The sequence below is a fragment of the Triticum urartu genome, chromosome 1A, assembly GCF_056163025.1.
Source record: "Triticum urartu cultivar PI428250 chromosome 1A, HENAU_Tu73, whole genome shotgun sequence".
NCBI classification, from domain to species: Eukaryota; Viridiplantae; Streptophyta; class Magnoliopsida; order Poales; family Poaceae; genus Triticum; species Triticum urartu.
Window position 1 is genome coordinate 256,880,576 of NC_141873.1, and position 21,344 is coordinate 256,901,919.

The following is a 21,344-nucleotide window of genomic DNA, read 5'->3' on the forward strand; positions in this document are numbered from 1 at the left end:
ACAAATCTCTGAGAGAACGGATAAGATATGGAGGTAAAACTCTTCTTCGGTCTTCAAAATCTGAGAATGGCGACGAGAAACACCACCATGGATTATTTAGGCACTCCGAAAGAATCAAAAGCGAAGAAGTTGAGCCCACGATTAAAAGAATTTGATAGATCTCGAAGAAAAACCCTATGACTGATGATAATTCATTCTTACATCATACTAGAAATGAATTTGAGAATAACTCCGGGAGAATAAGAAGAGTCAGGTAAGATCCTGGAAAAGACCTGCGGGTTAGGGCCCACTCAAAAGAAAGATCGTAGAACGATTTAAAAGAGAGAATGTACTAGTTGAATTAAAAGGCTTGAATGAGAGAACATCCTCGAAAGACCTTGAACGAATGCAAAGTGGAAACATGAATCTTTTGAGATATCTTGAGCACTCTGGAACAATCGAATTGTGAGAAGTGGAAGATTAAGAGGTGCATCGGCATGAGGAGGTATTGAAACAAGGAAAGGATATGATCAACAAAGTTTGAATTGAATCCACCGGAGAAGAAAAGGAATGAGGAATGACGAACTACAAGCTCCATTAGAATCTTCATGAGAATCACCGGGTAAGGACATTGACGGAAAAGAATGGAGAGACTTCATAATCATAAGATAGATACTTGATAAATAAATCTTAGTCCTTGAAGAAAAAGGGTGGGTGGGCGGGAAAAACAAAGGAAACTTGGAGACGGATGAAACAAACACCTTTGAGAAGAACTGATACTTGATCTTGCGGATGTTGAAATGTTCGGATCCACTTGAAGAGAAACACACCAGTGAAAAGGATTGACATGACAATCTCGATGATCATGAAGGATTGGTATTCCCATAGGAGTATGAGAACACCGGTTCGAAAAGGTATGGAATCAACACTTGACTTCGAAGCAACTTGAATACCACAACTCAAAACAAAACAAAGGATTGGCTTGCGAAATAAGCCGGAACAAACATATGATAGAGATTTCGTCCAAATTTTTCGTGGTGGGGCCTACATGGGCTCGATCGTACAGCACCATCATGTACAAGGCAGTGCACATGACATACGAAGCGTCCCCGAGTCGGCATAGCCAAGGACTCTTTAAGACACAATGAGACCACTGTAAAACCAACCGTGAATAGGCGGACCACTAGACGTCGAACCCCAATTTCATATCATACATCTGTCAGAAAGATATCCTAAGAGCTACTTGAATTCCCACTTATAAACTCCCGAAATTTTCCAGTTATGATATCAGGTGTTGGGATATAGGGGAACCATAATATCTCACCCAAAACTAGCAAATCCTACATCCAGCTGTATCCATCCTTCAACACATAACCAAGAAACCTTCGGAAATCGTTTACCTCAACCTTCGAAAAGCATCCGTTATATGAGTTATGGCAATACTCCCGAACTCCCGCCCCAGTACTGGGTGGTGCCGAGGTTATCTCACCAACAACTGCATAAAAGAGATTTTCGATGTCGGCAAAACTAAACTCAGGTATTCCAGAACCGCAACGATAAAATTGTGACGACAACACCTTGGAGCTCAACTCCCCAGGACACTGCCACAACCCCCAAATGTCAGGAGGCACCAAGAACAATGTTCTCGTCACAAATCGATCAGAACGATTCCAAGATACCCACGTGATCCTAAATTTTTTAGTGAAATTTCAGAAGAGAAGAGTCAAAACTCTACGTCAGGATGTCTCACCAGAGCGACTGAGGAGTAAAAAGAAGTCCTAACTCTCCGATATATATAATTCCTAAATGACTCAAAACATTTCTAGACTCAATAACGCCAGCGATTCGATCAAGCAGGGGGCTCCTAAGGTCGGGGAAGGCTCTGATACCAACTTGTAACACCCTCGATGCGGCTATATCTCTCACGTGTTGAAGCATGACTTAGAGGCATAACCGCATTGAAAGCAATGTCGCAAGTGAGGTAATCTTCACACAACCCATGTAATACATAAGGGATAAAGATACATAGTTGGCTTACAATCGCCACTTCACACAATTACATGAATATAGCATTACATCAACCAAATACAATCAAGGTCCGACTACGGAACCAAAATAAAAGAAGACTACCCCAAAAGCTACACAGATCCCTGATCGACCCCAATTGGGCTCCACTACTGATCAACTAGAACGAAACAACACAAAGGACAAGATCTTCATCGAGCTCCTCCTTGAGCTTGGTTGCGTCACCTGCTCGGTAACATCGGCACCTGCAAACTGGTTTTGGAAGTATCTGTGAGTCACGGGGACTCAGCAATCTCACACCCTCGCGATCAAGACTATTTAAGCTTATAGGTAAGGTAAAGGTATGAGGTGGAGATGCAACAAGCGACTAGCATATTTGGTGGCTAACATACACAAATGAGAGCGAGAAGAGAAGGCAAAGCACGGTCAAACAACTATGATCAAGAAGTGATCCTAGAACAACCTATGTCAAGCATAACACCAACACCGTGTTCACTTCCCGGACTCCGCCGAGAAGAGACCATCACGGTTACACGCGCGGTTGATGCATTTTAATTAAGATAAGCTTTAGGTTTTCTACAACCGGACATTAACAAATTCCCATTTGCCCATAACCGCGGGCACGGCTTTCAAAAGTTCAAATCCCTGCAGGGGTGTCCCAACTTAGCCCATCACAAGCTCTCACGGTCAACGAAGGATATTCCTTCTCCCAGGACAATCCGATCAGACTCGGCATCCCGGTTACATGACATCCTTGACAATGGTAAAACAAGTCCAGCAACACTGCCCGAATGTGCCGGCAAATCCCGATAGGAGCTGCACATATCTCGTTCTCAGGGCACACTCAGATGAGACATCCTACGAGTAAAACCAACCCTCAAGTTGCCCCGAGGTGGCCCCGCAGTCTACTCGGTTCGGACCAACACTTAGAGAAGCACTGGCCCGGCGGGGTTAATAAAGATGACCCTTGAGTCTGCAGAACCCAAGGGAAAGAAAAGGCTAGGTGGCAATGGTAAAACCAAGGTTGGGCATTGCTGGAGGAGTTTTATTCAAGGCGAACTGTCAAGGGGTTCCCATTATAACCCAACCGTGTAAGGAACGCAAAATCCGGGAACATAACACCGATATGACGGAAACTAGGGTGGCAAGAGTGGAACAAAACACCAGGCATAAGGCCGAGCCTTCCACCCTTTACCAAGTATATAGATGCATTAATTAAATACGAGATATTGTGATATCCCAACAAAATATCCATGTTCCAACATTGAACAAACTCCAATCTTCACCTGCAACTAACAACGCTATAAGAGGGGCTGAGCAAAGCGGTAACATAGCCAAACAACGGTTTGCTAGGACAAGGTGGGTTAGAGGCTTGGCTTTCAATATGGGAGGCATGATAAGCAAGTGGTGGGTATCGCAGCATAGGCATAGCAAAAGAGCGAGCATCTAGCAAGCAAAGATAGAAGTGATTTCAAGGGTATGGTCATCTTGCCTGAGATCCCGCAAGGAAGAAGAACGAGTCCATGAAGAAGACAAACAGACATAGTCGAACGAATCCTCACAACACGACGTTATCGGAACCAACCCGAAGAAGCAATACCGGAAAGAAACAAACAATCATGGTAAACAACCATCACATAATCATGTCATGATGCACAATCAAGCATGATGCATGTCCGGTTTGTTGAAGCATGGCATGGCAAAGTGCACAAACAATCCTACAAATTAAGTGGAGCTCATTATGCAACGAGTTGCATATTGACGAAACACCACGACAAGTTATTTAGTCTGATCTCGTTTATGTACCCAACAATATTAAATGTTGTTAAACATGGCTAGAGGGTGAAGCAAATGAAAACTACCAATCGAGGCAAGTTTAAATGAGGCCGGAAACAACGAACAACAATTCCAGTAAATCCCCATATGCATATTTTAGGTTTGGTACTGTTTTGTCCTAAACACAATTTTATAGTTGTTGATCATGCAAAGTTATGCCACCATGTTAAACTAGGCATTTTCTACCCCATTTACATATAAAGTTTGTTAAGTTTGGAGCTACGGTTATTTAGTTATGACATAAATCATTTTAACATGGCATAGCAGCAAATTTAACCCAAACAGCATTTTTAACATTTTAAACATGGATGAAAATGGCAAATTATTAATCTACACAAAATTCTAAGCAAGTTTCATATTTAAAGTTTTTACATATGATGCACCGTTTGTGAGTAATGAAATGCATGAAGTTTAGGGGCTGATCTGCAAAAGTGCAAATCCCTGGAAATTGAAAAATTCCCAGATCTGAAAAAAGGCTACACTGGGATGAAACTAAAACTGGAGCAGGCCCAAGAAAATAAAGAAAAAAGGGCACTGGGGCTTTCTCACCATGGACCAAGGCCCAGTCGGTGGTGAGGTGGACCGGTTGGATCTGGGCCGCGGGGCAGGACTGGCCCACGTGGGGTGGTCGTGCGTGTGCTCGCATGCACACGCGAGTGTAGGAAGTAGCGGCGATGGCGCAGGGCGTCGCCGGAGACAGCGCGGCGACCGGGAACGGCAAGTCCGGGCGCGGGGACCTCGGGGCGCCGGATCTAGCACGGGGACGAACGATCTGGTGGCCCCTTCTCCATTTCCGGCGGCGAAGGCGAGCTCGGGGCCGGCGTCCCTGGCGGCGGAGACTTGCTGCGAGGGACAGAGAGATCCGGTGAGGGGAGGAAGGATAACGGGAAGGGAAAGAGATGGAGGTGAGGGCGGCACTGGCCTGCTGCCGAGGTGACCGACGTGAGCAGGCTCCGGCGAGCTTGTCGGCGGCAAGGAGATGGCACGGCGGGGTAGAGTTCCTCGATCCAGGTCGGGATCGAGGAGGAAGCGGGAGGCCGGGCTCATGCGGGCGCACGTGGGCTGCGACGGCGGCGGCAGATGGGCTCCGCGGGCCCCTCTCGGGCCTGGCGGGCCAGCGGCGGAGTGGAGGTGCGCGGGATAGGTGGCGCTCCCGAATTGGCTATGGGCGACGGCTTCGGTGGCGCAGGGTGGCGGCTGGCCTGCATGGCGGCGACAAGTGGCGGCGGGGGAGCGGCTGGGTGCGGAATCTGAGGAGGGGGAAGGCTAGAGGTAGGAGGATTGGTCTAGGCTGCCCAAAAATGGCAAGGGGGGTATATATAGAGAAGGTTAGGGTTTGAGGGGGGTTACGAGGGGTTTTCGGAGTGTTTCGGAGCCTCCGATCGTGATCTGACGGTCCGGAACGAAGGGGGGTTTAGGTGGGCTGTAGGTGGGTTGTGAAAAAGAGGTTGGGCTGAGATGAGAGGAGAGGAGTGCAGCCCGGCAACTGTTTCCGGAGACCGAAAACATTCGACGTTTTGACCGACTAAATATGTCACTATAGTTATCCGTTGGGCTATCAAACGAACCCCGAATGCGATGAAACTTGAGAGGCGGTCTATATAGACTATAATAAGACCACACGCCAACTTTCAACCCAATCCGAGAACATTTTCCGGCCACTTATAAAATACTATTTCGGACATGCCGTGGGCGCGTGCAAGTGTGGTCGGGCTCAGAACGAACAACGGAAAGAACGAGGAGACCGAGACGGATGCAAGTTTTGAAAACGTGATGATGCAAAGCACATGATGACATGACAAGATGCAACACGCAAGCGAATGACAAGACAACAACCGCGAATAACTGGAAGACACCTGGCACATCGGTCTCGGGGCGTCACAATATAGTACTCTTCCGATGGAAATCGTTCCTTGACCACGTTGACTACGCCGCGCCGAGAGCACCAGGGTGCTGGGCGACGGCGATGCCTACGAAGGGAATGACATGGAGCCGGGGAAGACATGTCAGTGGCTGCCCACACGGTAGGGAGTACGAGGGTTGACTGGTTTGGCTGCCGTCGCTGGAGAATAACAGCAGGTGTGGGTGAGTAGAGGGATGGCTAGGCCAGTGATGGGTGTATGGTGGGGCGGTGAGGCCTGCGCGGCAGCAAAGCCGGCCACGGGAGGAGGGAGCAGGCAGTCCCGCCGGCGCTTGTTTGAGCGGCTAGAGCAGGAAGAGCAGAGATTGAAGAAGCATGACAGCCGTTGGATGGACATCCAATAGTCACTGCTTGTGCGTCAACCTTTTTTTAAGAAAGCCTCAAATCTGTGGGAAACAGCATACAGCCCATCTGCCATTATTTCTAATAATTTACATCCCATTTTCTAATTTTTAAGGGTTTTGGAGCCCATATTTTTTTGTTAGCATTACAGCCCATATTGTGGCCACGGTTAAAAAATTATACAAAAATTTGCATATTTCGGTGCAATCCGAATCGTTTTTAATCCCGAAATTTCGAGTCACATTCAAACTGATTTTAAAAATAAATGTATATCAATATAAGATCCAACAAATTGTCCACGCATAAAAATCAATGCAATTTAAAATCTCAAAATGAAATTTTTTTTGAAACTAATTGCCAGTTTAATGTGTTTTAAAAATGTACATCCCATTTCTCATTACTGATAGGCCATTTTCTCGGCCAGCCGAATGAAGCTCTCCTTGTCTTGAAAGTTTGCATCCCAACAAACCTGACAAAGCGACTTACTTGACAAATTACAAAAAAATTGGGCTAGCCATTTTCAGAAAGAACAAAAAACTACTGAGCTGGTCAGTAGTACACATAAAAGAAAAGGCTGTCTAGACAGGCCAGAGTGCCTCGCACAGCCCAGTTGACACCCTGCTTCCATCTCAAAAACAAATTACATAAACACCACTCCAATTATGACGATTCATAAAAATGCCACAACAATTTTCAAACTTTGGAAAATGAGACTGCAATTTTTGCAAACTATGAAAAACGCCACTGCAATTTGCAAACTTTGAAAAACGCCACTCCAGACTTTGAAAAATGCCACTGGAAATGGCATGAAATGAAATTTTTAAACATTTGGAAATTGCAGTGGCATTTCTCGGAATCACCAGATTTGGAGTGGCATTTTTCAAATTAACCCAAAACAAAAATAACTGGGCGAGCTGCTGGGTCCCTGGTGTCAGCCGCTCGTTGTGCAATTCTCTCGTTTATTGACTACGTTGACAATGGCATGGGACCCACATGTCAGAAATCCATTAGGAGGAGCCATTTTTTATTGGCTTGAAATAAGGAGGCACTTGCTTGCGTACCGCCATGACCTTGGTGGGTCCCCGCTGTCATCCTCTCCATGTACAATCATCTCCTAATTGTGTACGCGTCAACCTGGTAGGCCCACAAGTCAGCCTCTAAACCCGTGGCGGAAAAATACAACCCATTAAAAAAATAACAACCCATTCCATACGTTCAAATGGAAAGTTCAAAATTCAAAGCAAAGTAACAGGTTGATACATCCATTTTGCATCATGCTTTCATATCGATATTTATAGCATTATGGGATGTTATGACACATTATATCACAATTCTTATGCCGATTCTCTCTTATTTTACAAGGTTTACATGAAGAGGGGGAATGCCGGCAGTTGGAATTCTGTGCTGGAAAAGGAGCAAATATTAGAGACCTATTCTGCACAAGTCCAAAAGTCCTGAAACTTCACGGGAGCATGTTTTAAAATATATAAAAAATATTGGGCGAAAGAAGTATCAGAGGGGGGCCACCCACCGTCCACGAGGGTGGGGGGCGCGCCCTACCCCCTAGGCACGCCGCCTGCCTCGTGGGCCCCATGGCAGCCCTCTGATGCCCATCTTTGGCTATATGGAGTCTTTCGTCGAGAAAAAAAAATCATAAGCAAGCTTTCGGTAAGAAACTCCGCCGCCACGAGGCGGAACCTTGGCGGAGCCAATCTAGGGCTCCGGCGGAGCTGTTCTGCCGGGGAAACTTCCCTCCGGGAGGGGAAAATCATCACCATCGTCATCACCAACGATCCTCTCATCGGGAGGGGGTCAATCTCCATCAACATCTTCACTAGCACCATCTCATCTGAAACCCTAGTTCATCTCTTGTATCCAATCTTTGTCTCAAAACCTCAGATTGGTACCTGTGGGTTGCTAGTAGTGTTGATTACTCCTTGTAGTTGATGCTAGTTGGTTTGCTTGGTGGAAGATCATATGTTCAGATCCATTATGCATATTAATACCCCTCTGATTATGAACATGAATATGATTTGTGAGTAGTTACGTTTATTCCTGAGGACATGGGAGAAGTCTTGCTATAAGTAGTCATGTGAATTTGGTATTCGTTCGATATTTTGATGAGATGTATGTTGTATTTCCTCTAGTAGTGTCATGTGAACGTCAACTACATGAAACTTCACCATTGTTTGGGCCTAGAGGAAGGCATTGGGAAGTAATGAGTAGATGATGGGTTGCTAGAGTGACAGAAGCTTAAACCCTAGTTTATGCGTTTCTTTGTAAGGGGCTGATTTGGATCCACATGTTTCATGCTATGGTTAGGTTTACCTTAATACTTCTGTTGTAGTTGCGGATGCTTGCAATAGGGGTTAATCATAAGTGGGATGCTTGTACAAGGAAGGACAGTACCCAAGCACCGGTCCACCCACATATCAAATTATCAAAGTACCGAACGCAAATCATATGAGCGTGATGAAAACTAGCTTGACGATAGTTCCCATGTGTCCTCGGGAGCGCTTTTCTTTATATAAGAGTTTGTCCAGGCTTGTCCTTTGCTACAAAAAGGATTGGGCCATCTTCCTGCACCTTATTTACTTTTATTACTTGTTACCCGTTATGAATTACCTTATCACAAAACTATCTGTTACCGATAATTTCAGTGCTTGCAGAGAATACCTTACTGAAAACTGCTTACCATTTCCTTCTGCTCCTCGTTGGGTTCGACACTCTTACTTATCGAAAGGACTACAATAGATACCCTACACTTGTGGGTCATCAAGACTCTTTTCTGGCGAAGTTGCCGGGGAGTGAAGTGCCTTTTGTAGGTGGAATTTGATAAGGAAAAATTTATATAGTGTGATGAAATTTACTATCACTTGTCACTATGGAACATAATCCTTTGAGGGGCTTGTTCGTGGTATCTTCACCCCGACCAGTAGAGCAAAGAGTTGCTCCTCAACCTACTAAATCTACTGAAAATGTTTACTTTGAAATTCCTTCAAGTACGATAGAGAAACTGCTAGCTAATCCTTTCACAGGTGATGGAACATTACATCCCGATTTGCACCTAATCTATGTGGATGAAGTTTGTGGATTATTTAAGCTTGCAGGTATGCCTGAGGATGTTATCAAGATAAGGTCTTCCCTTTATCTTTGAAGGGAGAGGCACTGACATGGTTTAGGCTATGTGATGATATGGGATCATGGAACTACAACCGATTGAAATTGGAATTTCATCAGAAGTTTTACCCTATGGATCTTGTTCATCGTGATCGTAATTATATATATAATTTTTGGCCTCACGAAGGAGAAAGAATCACTCAAGCTTGGGAGAGGCTTAAGTCAATGTTATATTCATGCCCCAATCATGAGCTCTCAAGATAAATTATTATTCAAAATTTTTATGCTTGGCTTTCTCTCGATAATCGCTCCATGCTCGATACTTCTTGTACTGAATCTTTTTATGATGAATTCAAATGGGATTTATTGGAAAGAATTAAACGCAACTCTGAAGACTGGGATCTCGACGAAGGTAAGGAGTAGGTATAACACCTAAGTTTGATTGTGTTAAATCTTTTATGGATACCGATGCTTTACGTGAATTTAGCACTAAATATGGACTTGACTCTGAGATAGTAGCTTCTTTCTGTGAATCCTTAGCTACTCATGTTGATCTCCCTAAGGAGAAGTGGTTTAAATATAATCCTCCCATTGAAGTAAAAGTAGTTGCACCTATTAAAGTTGAAGAAAAGACTATCACTTATAATGATCCTGTTGTTCCTACTGCTTATATTGAGAAAACCACCTTTCCCTGTTAGAATAAAGGATCATGCTAAAGCTTCAACTGTGGTTCGTAAGAGTAATACTAGAACACCTACTCCCTCTGAGGAAATTAATGTTGAACCTAGTGTTTCTATGGTTAAAGATCTCTTGGCCGATAATATTGATGGGCATGTTATTTACTTCTGTGATGAAGCTGCTAGAATTGCTAGACCCGATACTAAAACTAAACATAGACCTGTTGTAGGCATGCCTGTTATTTCTGTTAAAATAGGAGATCATTGATATCATGGCTTATGCGATATGGGTGCTAGTGCTATTGCGATACCTCATTCCTTATACAAAAAAATTATGCATGATATTGCACCTGCCGAGTTAGAAGAAATTGATGTTACTATTAAACTTGCCAATAGAGACACTATTTCCCCAGTTGGGATTGTTAGAGATGTTGAAGTCTTGTGTGGAAAGTTAAATATCCTACTGATTTTCTTGTTCTTGGTTCCCCACAAGATGACTTTTGTCCCATTATATTTGGTAGACCTTTCTTGAATACTATTAATGCTAAGATAGACTGCAATAAGGATATTGTTTCTGTTGGTTTAGGGGATATGTCTCATGAGTTTAATTTTGCTAAATTTCGTACACAACCCCATGATAAAGAATTGCCTAGTAAAGATGAAATTATTGGTCTTGCTTATATTGCCGTGCCTCCTAGTGATCCTTTAGAACAATATTTGCTAGACCAGGAAAATGATATGTTTATGAATGAAAGAAGGGAAATAGATGAAGTATTCTTTAAAAAGGGACCCATTTTGAAACATTACTTGCCTATTGAAATTCTAGGGGATCCTCCCCCACCCAAGGGTGATCCTGTGTTTGATCTTAAGCCTTTACCAGATACTCTTAAATATGCTTATCTTGATGAGAAAGAGATATATCCTGTTATTATTAGTGCTAACCTTTCAGAGCATGAGGAAAAGAAATTATTGAAAACTCTGAAGAAGCACCATGCTGCTATTAGATATACTCTTGATGATCTTAAGGGCATTAGTACCACTCTATGCCAGCACAAAATAAAATAGGAGAAAGACGAGAAACCGGTTGTTGATCACCAACGACGGTTAAATCCTAAGATGAAAGAAGTGGTAAGAAAAGAAATACTAAAGCTTCTGGAGACAGGTATAATTTATCCCGTCGCTGATAGTCAGTGGGTAAGTCATGTCCATTGTGTCCCTAAGAAGGGAGGTATTACTGTTGTTCCTTGTGATAAAGATGAACTGATCCCACAAAGAATTGTTACAGGTTATAGAATGGTAATTTATTTCCGCAAATTAAATAAAGCTACTAAAAAGGATCATTACCCTTTACCTTTTATTGATCAAATGCTAGAAAGATTATCCAAACATACACATTTTTGCTTTCTAGATGGTTATTCTGGTTTCTCTCAAATACCCGTGTCAAAAGAGGATCAAGAAAAGACAACTTTTACTTGCCCTTTCGGTACCTTTGCTTATAGACGTATGCCTTTTGTTTTATGCAATGCACCTGCTACTTTTCAGAGATGTATGACTGCTATATTCTCTGACTTTTGTGAAAAGATTGTTGAAGTTTTCATGGATGATTTCTCCATTTACGGAACTTCTTTTGATGATTGCTTAAGCAACCTTGATCGAGTTTTGCAGAATTGTGAAGAAACTAATCTTGTCTTGAATTGGGAGAAGTGCCACTTTATGGTTAATGAAGGTATTGTCTTGGGGCATAAAATTTCTGAAATAGGTATTGAAGTTGATAAAGCTAAAGTTGATGCTATTGAAAAGATGCCGTGTCCTAAGGACATTAAAGGTATAAGAAGCTTCCTTGCTCATGTCGGTTTTTATTGGAGGTTCATTAAGGACTTCTCTAAAATTTCTAGGCCTCTGACTAATCTCTTACAAAAATATGTTCATTTTGTCTTTGATGATGATTGTGTAGAAGCATTTGAAATACTTAAGAAAGCTTTGATTTCTGCACCTATTGTTCAGCCTCCTGATTGGAATTTACCATTTGAAATTATGTGTGATGCTAGTGATTATGCTGTAGGGGCTGCTCTAGGACAAAGAGTTGATAAGAAATTAAATATTATCCAATATGCTAGTAAAACTCTAGACAGTGCCCAGAGAAACTATGCTACTACTAAAAAAGAATTTTTAGTAGTTGTATTTGCTTGTGATAAGTTCAGACCTTACATTGTTAATTCTAAAGTAACTTTTCACACTGATCATGCTTCTGTTAAATATCTTATGGAAAAGAAAGATGCTACACCTAGACTTATTAGATGGGTTCTCTTGCTACAAGAATTTGATTTGCATATTATTGATAGAAAGGGAGCTGAGAACCCCGTTGCAGACAACTTGTCTAGGTTAGAGAATGTTCTTGATGACCCACTACCTATTGATGATAGCTTGCCTGATGAACAACTAGCTGTCATAAATGCTTCTCGTACTGCTCCATGGTATGCTGACTATGCTAATTATATTGTTGCTAAATTTATACCACCTAGTTTCACATACTAGCAAAAGAAAAAAATATTCTATGATTTAAGGCATTACTTTTGGGATGACCCACACCTTTATAAAGAAGGAGTAGATGGTGTTATTAAACGTTGTGTATCCGAGCATGAACAGGAACAGAGTCTACGCAAGTGTCATTCCGAGGCTTATGGAGGACACCACGCTGGAGATAGAACTGCACATAAGGTATTGCAATCCTGTTTTCATTGGCCTACTCTCTTCAAGGATGCCTGTAAGTTTGTCTTGTCCTGTGAAGAATGTCAAAGAACTGGTAATATTAGTAGACATCAAGAAATGTCTATGAATTATTCACTTGTTATTGAACCATTTGATGTCTGGGGCTTTGATTATATGGGACCGTTTCCTTCCTCTAATGGTTATACACATATTTTAGTTATTGTTGATTATGTTACTAAGTGGGTAGAAGCTATTCCAACTAGTAGTGCTGATCATAACACCTCTATTAATAAGATGCTTAAAGAAGTTATTTTTCCAAGGTTTGGAGTCCCTAGATATTTAATGACTGATGGTGGTTCACATTTTATTCATGGTGCTTTTCGTAAAATTCTTGCTAAGTATGATGTTAATCATAGAATTGCATCTCCTTATCACTCACAGTCTAGTGGTCAAGTAGAACTGAGCAATAGAGAGCTTAAAATAATTTTGCAAAAGACTATTAATAGATCTAGGAATAATTGGTCCAAGAAACTTGATGATGCATCATGGGCCTATAGAACTGCATACAAAAATCCTATGTGTATGTCTCCATATAAAATGGTTTATGGAAAGGCATGTCACTTACCTCTTGAACTAGACCATAAGGCATATTGGGCCATTAAAGAGCCCAATTATGATTTCAAACTTGCCAGTGAGAAGAGGCTTTTTGAAATTAGCTCACTTGATGAATGGAGAACCCAGGCTTATGAAAATGCCAAACTGTTTAAAGAAAAAGTTAAAAGATGGCACGATAAAAGGATACAAAAACGTGAGTTTAATGTAGGTGATTATGTATTATTATACAACTCTCGTTTAAGATTTTTTGTAGGCAAACTCCTCTCTAAATGGGAAGGTCCTTACGTTATCGCAGAGGTCTATCGTTCCGGTGCCATAACGATCAACAACTTCGAAGGCACAAATCCGAGGGTGGTGAACGGTCAAAGAATCAAACATTACATCTCAGGTAATCCCATAAATGTTGACACTAATGTTATTGAAACTGTAACCCCAGAGGAATACATAAGGGACACTTTCCAGAATGTTTCAGACTCCAACAAGGAATAGGTACATGGTACAGTAAGTAAACCGACTCCAAAACAGTTCTAATGGCAAATTTTCTCCGTTTTGGAATATTCAAGAAAATAGGAAAATAAGAAGCAGTCCGGGAAGGACACGAGGCATCCACGAGGGTGGAGGGCGCACCCTACCCCCCTGGGCACGCCCCCTGCCTCGCGGGCACCTCGTGTGCTCTCCGGACCCTGTTTTCTTGCATGATACTTCTTTTGGTTGGTAAAAATTCATTATATAATTTCCCGAAGGTTTTGACCAGCGTATCACGCAAATATCTCCTGTTTTTGTTTCGAGCTATTTTCTACTAGGGTTGTCAAGGCCAGACATCATGTCGTCTCCCACCTCCTCCGACAATGAGGGCAACGATGCTTGGCTAATGAAGATAGAGCTGAATAGAGAAGAGCCCGGAGAGATCAACAAGGAAGATGGGCTCAAGAAGGCCATGGAGGACCAAGTTCCGACAATAGCAAAAGAAGACATCCTTCAACTTCACCACAATCTCTTTACCCCAACGGAGATTGAGGCTTTCAAGATGATTGAGTTAGCTCGTATTCAAAACAAGTATCTCACAAGTGAAAATATTTTGTTGAAGGAGCATATCATCGCACTCAAGGGCATTATCCGCAAATTGGAAGATCTCCTACGCTCAATGTGCGACTATCGACCATCACCAACACCTTCTTCACCAACAAAGAAGAACTGAGTATCGGGTATGGGCACTCCCCTTGGCAACTGCCAAGCTTGGGGGAGTGCCCCGGTATCGTATCACCATCACACTTTTATCTTTACCTTTTTGCTTAGTTCGATCCTTTTGGTAATATCTTGATCTAGTAGAATAAAGTTTTAGTATGATCTACTTTTGAGTTTTTCTTTATGATCCTTCTATGTAATCGAGTCTGTGAGCTATATATAATAAAGATTAGTGTTGAGTCAAGGGCTTGATTATCTTACTATGATCTGGAGGGAATAAAATAAAAGAGAAAAAAATTTAAAGAGATCATATGGATCTTATGAAGAGTAATGTCTTCACATATAAAGAGTATGATGAATAAAAGTTGTTGATAGTTGACAAACATAGTTTTGGTCATCGTTGCAATTAATAGGAAGTAATAAGGAAAGAGAGGTTTTCACATATAAATATACTATCTTGCACATCTTTTATGATTGTGAGCACTCATTAAAATATGACATGCTAAAGAGTTAATGTTAGACAAGGAAGACAACGTAATGGGTTATGTTTTCTTACATCTGAGATAAATTATATTGTCATGGATCATCCAACATGTTGAGCTTGCCTTTCCCTCTCATGCTAGCCAAATCCTTAGCACCAAGTAGAGATACTACTTGTGCTTCCAACATATCTACCTATAGATTGAGTAAGATCCTTCAAGTAAGTTGTCATCGTTGCAAGCAATAAAAATTGCTCTCTAAATATGTATGATTTATTAGTGTGGAGAAAATAAGCTTTATACGATCTTGTGATGTGTAAGAAATAAAAGCGACAGACTGCATAATAAAGGTCCATATCACAAGTGGCAATATAAAGTGACGTTCTTTCGCATTAAGATTTTGTGCATCCAACCGTAAAAGCACATGACAACCTCTGCTTCCCTCTGCAAAGGGCCTATCTTTTATTCTTGTCTTATACTTCATGCAAGAGTCACAGTGATCTTCACCTTTCCTTTTTACATTTTATCCTTTGGCAAGCACAATGTGTTGGAAAGATCCTGATAAATATAGCTAATTGGATGTGAGTTTTCATGAACTATTATTGTTGGCATTACCCTTGAGGTAAAAAGTTGGGAGGCGAAACTATAAGCCCCTATCTTTCTCTCTGTCCGGCTAAAACTTCATACCCATAAATATTGTGTGAGTGTCAGAAATTGTGAAAGACTAAATGATAGTTGAGTATGTGGACTTGCTGAAAAGCTATTATATGGACTCTTTCCGATGTTATGATAAATTGCAATTGCTTCAATGACTGAGATTATAGTTTGTTAGTTTTCAATGAAGTTTATGATTCATTCTTGAAATTGTGATTGAATTATTACTTTAGCATAAGAGATCATATGACAATATATGTATATGTTGGTGTTCTAAGAATGATCATGATGCCCTCATGTCCGTATTTTATTTTTATCGACACCTCTATCTCTAAACATGTGGACATATTTTTCGATTTCGGCTTTCGCTTGAGGACAAGCGAGGTCTAAGCTTGGGGGAGTTGATACGTCCATTTTGCATCATGCTTTCATATCGATATTTATTGCATTATGGGATATTATTACACATTATGTCACAATTCTTATGCCTATTCTCTCTTATTTTACAAGGTTTACATGAAGAGGGGGAATGCCGGCAGCTGGAATTCTGGGCTGGAAAAGGAGCAAATATTAGACACCTATTCTGCTCAACTCCAAAAGTCCTGAAACTTCACGGGAGCACGTTTCAGAATATATAAAAAATATTGGGTGAAAGAAGTATCAGAGGGGGGCCACCCACCGTCCACGAGGGTGGGGGGCGCGCCCTACCCCCTGGGCGCGCCCCTGCCTCGTGGGCCCCCTGGCAGCCCTCTCATGCCCATCTTTGGCTATATGGAGTCTTTCGTCGAGAAAAAAAAATCATAAGCAAGCTTTCGGGAAGAAACTCCGCTGCCACGAGGCGGAACCTTGGCGGAACCAATCTAGGGCTCCGGCGGAGCTGTTCTGCCAGGGAAACTTCCCTCCGGGAGGGGGAAATCATCACAGTCGTCATCACCAATGATCCTCTCGTCGGGAGCGGGTCAATCTCCATCAACATCTTCACCAGCATCATCTCATCTCAAACCCTAGTTCATCTCTTGTATCCAATCTTTGTCTCAAAACCTCAGATGGTACCTGTGGGTTGCTAGATTACTCCTTGTAGTTGATGCTAGTTGGTTTACTTGGTGGAAGATCATATGTTTAGATCCATTATGTATATTAATACCCCTCTTATTATGAACATGAATATGATTTGTGAGTAGTTACGTTTGTTATGAAGGACATGGGAGAAGTCTTGCTATAAGTAGTCATGTGAATTTGGTATTCGTTCGATTTTTTGATGAGATGTATGTTGTCTTTCCTCTAGTGGTGTCATGTGAACGTCGACTACATGACACTTCACCATTGTTTGGGCCTAGAGGAGGGCATTGGGAAGTAATAAGTAGATGATGGGTTGCTAGAGTGACAGAAGCTTAAACCCTAGTTTTATGCGTTGCTTCGTAAGGTGCTGATTTGGATCCATATGTTTCATGCTATGGTTAGGTTTACCTTAATACTTTTGTTGTAGTTGCGGATGCTTGCAATAGGGGTTAATCATAAGTGGTATGCTTGTCCAAGGAAGGACAGTACCCAAGCACCGGTCCACCCACATATCAAATTATCAAAGTACTGAACGTGAATCATATGAGCGTGATGAAAATTAGCTTGACGATAATTCCCATGTGTCCTCGGGAGCGCTTTTCTTTATATAAGAGTTTGTCCAGGCTTGTCCTTTGCTACAAAAAGGATTGGGACATCTTGCTGCACCTTGTTTACTTTTATTACTTGTTACCTGTTACGAATTACCTTATCACAAAACTATCTGTTACCGATAATTTCAGTGCTTGCAGAGAATACCTTACTGAAAACTTCTTATCATTTTGTTCTGCTCCTCGTTGGTTTCGACACTCTTACTTATCAAAAGGACTACGACAGATCCCCTACACTTGTGGGTCATCACAGGTCTGATCCAGATATAGAGTACTGAACTTCCACGTTGACAACCATCATAGCCAAGTTAACTCTCTACTCCCACTAATACTCTAGTAGTGTACAAGTACTAACTTACTCTTAGCTGAAGAGATGATGCCGGCCACCATCTGCGATACACGCTAAACGCCGGCACCGGCGTCCTTCGCCTCGCCTTGGACTTGCCAGAGGTGCGATAGGGCGCGTTGCTGGAGTGCGTTGGCCCTTTCTATGCCGGCGTGGTCCACCGAAGCTTCGGCTTCTAAGCGGGAAACCCACTTGACGAGCTTGTAGTAAAATTCAGCGTCACGAACGCGTGCGTGCCCGACAGCCTCCAGGGTTATTTGTCGGGTGCCAGCCTCCACGTAGTCGGCCCAGTTGCGGGCACTCCGCTCGCGACTCAGAGCATCGGTGCACTGCTGCTCCATGTCCCGCTGGCGGTGCAAATCAGCAATATGCTGCTCCTCCGCCAGGTGGTCGTGCTCCAACAACTCCTCATACTCCGCATTGCCATCTAAAGACTGATAGAATGCCTCCTCCCTCTGTCTGCATTCCGGTGAAAAACCGAACACTAGTTCTGGTGGTGACCGCCTCTGGCGTTGCCTATCACGGACGGGCGGGGGCATGGCGGACGTGGCGAGAGCGAGGATAAGTGGCGAGCGACGTCGGGCTGGTGGAGGGTTATGAGGATAGGGCGAGTTGGGTGATGGTGCCACCGGAGAAGCCCGGGAAACAATAATTATAGACGGAAGGTAGGCGAACTAGCATGTCGCGGGAAATGCGACGGTCATCGCGGTCATCGGAATTCAATGCATAAGCAGGCATGGCTTAGCATGCCAGCTTGCTGTGGAAAACTAGAAAAACTGAAATTATGACTGTGTCGTCCCGTCCCGTCAGTGGTGAGTCCCGTTCGTGTTGGGTCGCACGCCGGCATGACAGTCAAACGAGTGCATTCGAATCATCCAGATGAGGTACTCCCTCCTTGTCAAAAATGATTCCACAGATTTAAAAGGCCCACAACAATTAAAGCGCATCTTTTTTCGCATCAGTTAGCTGCCTTAATTACGGCGAGCTGCATGCAGCCACTCAGAATCGCTCGCAGCCAGTACGCGGAGCACCATGCAACAAGTCGCAACCGAAGGCACGCATGCAGCCACTTAAATCGCTGGAATTAATTAGGCTTAAACTTCTGCATGTAGTTAATTATTGCCATGCCTTGGTCTTGCCGCTTTGGCTCACGGGACTAATTAACCCGGACGAAGGGAGTACCTTGGTTGGTGAGATTTTTGAATTAAGCCCTGCAAACCGGAATGGAGGTACTAGTACGTGTGTGATCTGCTATTTATTCGTGTAGTATCGAGTAGATCATTTCCTAAATTGAGCCCTGCAAACTGGAAAGGAGGTAGTACGTGCGTGATCTGCTATTTATCCGTATAGGATCGAGTAGGTCGGATAGTGTACGTGTAGGATTGAGTAGGTCGGATGGTGTATGTGTATGATCGCATTAGCTGATGAATGTTAGCTGGGAGATAGGGCATTTGTGAACGTTTTTGCTGGCAGTTTTTTCAGATTCGCATGGCATTTTCTTCAGAGCATCTTGTCAGTTTCTTCAGAGGTAGGCATTTTTATTCAAAAAACTGCCGCTTCGGATCTTGCATCGCAACTAAAACTACTAGGAGCGCATTACTGCATTAGTAGGCTAGCTAGTGATCGATCAGTAACTTGTAAACACTAAGCGAACATAAATAAGGAACTGTTAGTAACTTGTAAACACTGAGAACAAAGAAATAAGGATCATGCTGTGCACAATAGTAAGAGCCGATCCGTTTGAAATGTTCACACGAGACTCACATGCCTGTCATTGTAATATGTTCACATTAGTAGCCCAAATTCAAAACCAACTAGTACGATTCCCATACATAAGATCAACATGTTAATGCATCTCAATGATTCACAGATCGTATACAAATATGTAGCTCCAAAAGCAAAGATCTAGAAAAAACATCTGTTCTTCCTACTAACATGGATGCTTCTCTTGGCCAACATTCATTACAGACTGAAAGACAAATTTGTTTGTGAAGTCTACAATTCCTCCTGCAAACGTAAGTGGTTTCACCAACAGCTGGAACCATGAGAATGAACCACACATGATGGAGGAACATCCACTGCAATATGATTTGGTCTTCTCTCGATCACACGGCGAGACTATTTTTCGGAATACAAACTTTAACTTAGGCAAAATGATTCCCATTGTATAATCAGACCAAAGCAATGAAGCACCTAGTGTTGGCCAATAAATAGTACAATACTACTTTTCTGCACTCCATGAAGTGACTATCCAATCTTTCCGTGTCTATTTCCAAATGGCACTGCATGCAGTGACTATACTATTCTCTTGTGCAGTTCAACCAAAATTGCGGTCACTTTGTTTGTTTGCCAAATAGCAAGGGGCAGACATCTCTGTCTGCACAAATATCAAGCAGCTAGTAAACATATACCCCACCTTGTATTTTCGGTTTAAACACATCTCTTCTGCTTAGCATCTGTCATGTTTTGCACTGGACAATTTGATACAATCATGTTTTGCCCTAGAGAATTTCATACTGAATTGATTTGCTAGTTCAGAGCAGAAATATAGTGCCTATGCTTCATCAGACCAAGGATATCCATGTTCGCAGTGATGGAAGAGGTGAAGTCGGTACAACCAAAATTGAGCATCCAATCATTGAATCCTGTCCTGCACATCCAATGTAGGTCCACCCTGCCAATAAATTCACATGCAAACCACTAGTATTACTATCTAATGACAGTACAAAAAGAGTAGCAAGATAGTAGCAAACCATGTACGTTCGTAATGAACAGCTCATAGTGCCACCAATTGGATATAAAGGTTTGGAATAAAACATGCTCCTAATGTTGAACCATTTGGACTTTTTGTACAGTTGCACTAAAATCGAGCATCCCTATTTGCATAGATATTGAAAGTGTGATTACTATAAAAGTGGCACTAGTTGAAGCATAGACTCACAAATATAAGCATTCCAATTTCTAAATGGGAAAAAGTAGGAAGACTGTTTCTTACCACCTGTTTGAAGGAATAAATAAGGCAACAACGGCTGATGTCAGGAAGGCATACATAGTTTTTTTCCTGAAAAATTGAACCATTCCTCACCTTTCCTCTTCTTTTAAGCATATTTTGTGCAGTTCAACTAAAATAAAATGCTATCACCACCTTGACAATTCAGTGACACTGTACAAAATGAAATGACTTAACATTACATCATGATGTCAGGTATGTAGTCGACAGGCATTAGAGACAAACATACAGACCTCCTTCGATAACATAATGAACATTAATTTTAACAAAGGTGTGACTAGCTTTACCGGGATAATTTGAGTGAACTCTACACCCTCTGTTCCTTAATATAAGACGTTTTCGCAGTTCAATTTAAAGTACCCAACATCTAGTATTTAGAAAAACAGGTAGTAGTTTTCTTGAGCACATATCTGGGAAAGCTTGCCACACTTTATTTATGTCCATACGCTAATGCAACACCATTCAAATAGTACAAATATACACTAATCCAGTGGCTAGTGCAATAGTAGAGTAGTTATTTTATTACAGGGTATAGTACAATGGTTTTACCGAACATATTTCAATAAACTCTAGCACTAGAAGATTTATATAAGAATTAACAATACAAAATGTAAAGGTAACAAGTTTCAGCATTGGTATACTAGCTATGAATGAGCATTAAACCAAATACAAAAGTCTGAAGGTAACTAGCATTATTAACTAATGACAGTATAAAAAAATTGCAAACCATGTACCTTCAAGGTAAATATCATTTCGAACTCGAGGGGACCTAAAAATTG